Source organism: Camellia sinensis, chromosome 13 (assembly GCF_055761805.1).
Source record: "Camellia sinensis isolate YWXY chromosome 13, ASM5576180v1, whole genome shotgun sequence".
In the NCBI taxonomy this organism is placed as follows: Eukaryota; Viridiplantae; Streptophyta; class Magnoliopsida; order Ericales; family Theaceae; genus Camellia; species Camellia sinensis.
Window position 1 is genome coordinate 96,766,402 of NC_138973.1, and position 4,037 is coordinate 96,770,438.

Genomic DNA, 4,037 nt, shown 5'->3' on the forward strand with positions numbered 1-4,037 from the left:
ACAACATAACCAACAGACGTACCTAACCGTATCTCAAACGGAGATGGGGGGTTTTAACTTGGTAAACATCAAATCCTAACACGTTTCACGTGAAAGGAACAAAAGTGGTATAACCAACAAGCATACCTAACCGTATCTCATACGGAGAGGGGAAAGATTTTAATCGGATAAATATCAAATCCTAAAATGTTTCACGTGAAAGAAGCAAAGGTGGTGTAGTGGTGTAACCAACAGATGTTCCTAGCCATATCTCATACAAAGAGGGAAAGGTTTTAACCGGGTAAACATCAAATCCTAACACGTTTCACGTGAAAGGAACAAAAGTGGTATAACCAACAAGCATACCTAACTGTATCTCATACAGAGAGGGGAAAGATTTTAATCGGGTAAACATCAAATCCCAACACGTTTCACCTAAAATGAACAAAGGTGGATTCGAAGGTATAATAGAATGGGTCAAAAAGAATTATTTATTTTTTTTTGTAAATACCGAATACCATATACATATATAGACAAATGACACACAGATATATACATACAGTATACATATATTCATATATAGAAAAAATACACGCAGATATGTACATATGATATACATATGCATATTCGGGGAATATTCCGTTAGCGATAAGGAATATTCTGTTTGCGGCCGTTAGTGGGAAGATGTGGTTACTAAGAAGGTAAATTCTGTTTGTTGACGTTAGCATGCGTATGCAAAACACGCATAAAGAAAGGAAAAACACAAATGCATGGATACGGGGGTTCGAACCTCTGACCTCAAGCTTATCGGAGTCTTCAACCACTGAGCCAAACCACTGAACCAAGCCACCCTTGTGACAAAATATTCAAATAAATATATATATATATATAGGTATATGAGACATATATACATAAAACCAAAACAATACAAAAGAAGCAAGCGTTGCTATGGGGGTTCAAACCTCTGACCTCAAGCTTAGCCTCTCAATCATTAACTATTGAACCAGACCACTTAACCAAGCCACTCTTGTGACAATATATTCAAACAAATATGAATACAATACATAGATATACAACACATATACATATATGTATACAACTCTCTCGTCTCTCTCTCTTCTTTCGAGACCACGTGTGACACGTAGCTTCACCTTTTTCGTCAGCCGGCCGACAAATTGCCTCGGCTCTCTCTCTCTCTCTCTTTGTCTTTCTCTTTCGTCTTCTTCTCCTCTGTCTTCATCTTCTTCTCCTCTTCTATCTCCTTCTTCTTCTTGTCCCCCGTCTTCTTCTCCTTCTTCTTCTCTTCCGTTTTCTTCATCATCATTCTCTTTTGTCTCCTTCTTTTCCATTCCCTACTTCATTACTCCTTGAGAGAGACAGAATAGAGAGACTGAGAGAGATAGAAAGGCTGTCAAAACTCAATCTGCTCTCTACCATTTCTCTGCGACTCCTTTCTTTTACACCTCTCTTTACTAACTCATGGCCTCGTCCCGTCCTCTCACTCTCTTTCCAGACCTTCATGATCCCTTAAGCTCCCCTAGACAGAGTGCCCCTGCTCCTACTCTTCCTAACCTTCTTATACTGTCAGTTGAGCAAATAATGGCAGCTCAAACTGACATTGAACCCAACCACTACACGTTGAAGTCCTGTATTGAGACAGTGGCTGCGGTCTCCAAATTGGCTCACCGACTGTAGAACAGGACAAGTGAGGTACACCAGGTCAACGCCCAACTCTCCCTGCTCCAAATCATGTACAAGGATGTGCGAGTAGAGATTTGTGCACTGAAGGTGGATAATTAAGAGTTGAAATGGCAGGCCACCTCCATGGCCCGATGTGGAGCACCTTCGTACTTTGCCTTTGTTGGTCGGCGGGGAGTTAACTCTTCCGTCGGTCTTGTAAGCACTGAGGCAGGGCCTTCAAGGGTCTCCCAAGATGAAATCGAGATGAAGAAATTGGCAAAAGAGTCGAGCAAGCGAGGTCGGCGTGTGGTCGTCATCGGAGAAGAAAGAAGAAAAAGATCCCTCTCTTTCTCTTTTTTTTTTTTCTTTTTTTTTTTTTTGTTTTTTTGTTTTTTCTTTTTTTTTCTTTTTTTTCTTTGTATATATGCTTGTACAAATTTGATCAGGGTTAATCCCTAATAACAATAAAAACAAGTTTATTTTTGTGCAAATCTGAATGGCAAATGCAAATGGTATGAATATTTGGAATTTAGGAATAGTTGTGTTTCAATGAGTTCTGAACAGGAAATTAAGCCTCTCACTGATCATAACACAGAACAAAACTCGATAAAATGACAAAACTTGATGAAATGGACACAAAATCGACACAAAACAGAGCAACACCAGTTGATCACATGGTCAATCGGTTATCGGAAAAATATCGCAGGCAATAATTACTATACATTTTCCGGCGATAAAAACTCGATAGTACAGGTACGGGACAGAACACCAACACACGAAAGAACAGAACAACTTACGAATTATTGGAACAAAACAAAAACAAAATTCCTCTTTTCTTTTTTTGTTTTTTGTTTTTTTGTTTTTTGTTTTTTCTTTGTAGTTTAAACACTAGCTTTTAATAGACTAGCTGTATTAGAAGACTTTTCTTTTGTTTTATTGATCGGGGTTGGACCCACCAGTTTATAAAAGAAAATTTTATTGGATGATCTCCTCGCATAATGTGTAGTGAATGGCATGTGATGAATGGTAGCATTGTACAGGACTTAAAACTATGAATACCTGCTCTTGCATTTGTTCTTGAATCGGATAACGACCCATAACCAGACAAATATGTAAAATACAACTCGATAACAGGAAAACGAAATGAAAAATGACTCAAAAATACTAAAAGACACTTAGTACAAACAAAACAGTACTCAAAACATAGTCGCGATATGCCAGCACAAAGGGCTAACCTTTGCTGCATCTGCACTGGTCTGGGCCACCACCTAGTCCCGGCCGAGCTTCAAAAAGGGGTCGGTCAGTGCTATCCAGCTGTCACGCACTACTCCTTCTAAAAATCTATAAATGGTGCTCCCATGTTGTTTTTCTAGCAGAATAACAAGTCATTGATATTTTGCTCCCAAGATGGAGATATCGCTCATCAATAGACTCCGAAAAAGGTGAATTTTCGCTGTTTCGGCCTAAATGCCCTTTTTCCTTTGAGTCGTACTTTGCTTTGCTTTCCATTCCTCCACGCCACAGTTCGATATTGGAACCCGGTCACACATATATTTCGCTTTGGATCACAAGAGATGTGTCTAACACTTGAAGAATTTCAAGCACTGATGGAATCCCGGTGTGGCAAAGCAATCATGCCTCAACCCCGTTTTGGCAATGCCCAAGCTTTGGGACGGATGTGTGGAATATCATTGCACGAGGCTCGGTCTTTGGCACACGATGGGGAACTGGACATCCCTAGTCTGAATTGCCCCTAGTTATGGCTGAGCTAGTATCCGGTTGATCGAAGTGACCCAATGCCTGAAAAAAGGTAAGAGTTGTATTAGTTTGGCACTGGTTGAAACCTTGATGGGCCTAGATGCTATCCATCGACGGGAAAACACCAGGTTTGCAGGAAGTCTGCTACTTCTCCAGGTGTAATTTCCTACCCTTTTGATTTATGATTCTAATGTCACTCAACACTTAAACTTTGGTTTTCTCTCAAAACCCCTTCTTTAGTTTTCTCTCAACATACATCTCTCTATTCTTTAATCTCTCTTATTTTTATCCCGTCCCAGGTATGGTTAATGGATAAACTAAAAGTAGTAGACCCTTGCCCTGAGTACTCGGCTCATGCTTACTTCTTTAGTCAACAGTTAGTCGATTTCCCTTTAGAAAGGTTTGTGGTATGACTGGATGTGTAGCCGATCCACAGCTGACATAGCTTGGCATTGCCCCTGGCTTGATGCTGAAATGAGTCACAGCATGACATGTCATCCCGGCATACAGTTGATTGGTCTGACGCATTGCGTGTTCTACTTCCCCTTACGATTCAGACATCAGTTTGGACATAATCAGATTCGTCCGGGTGAGGGAGTAGAATACCGAGCTCCATTCCC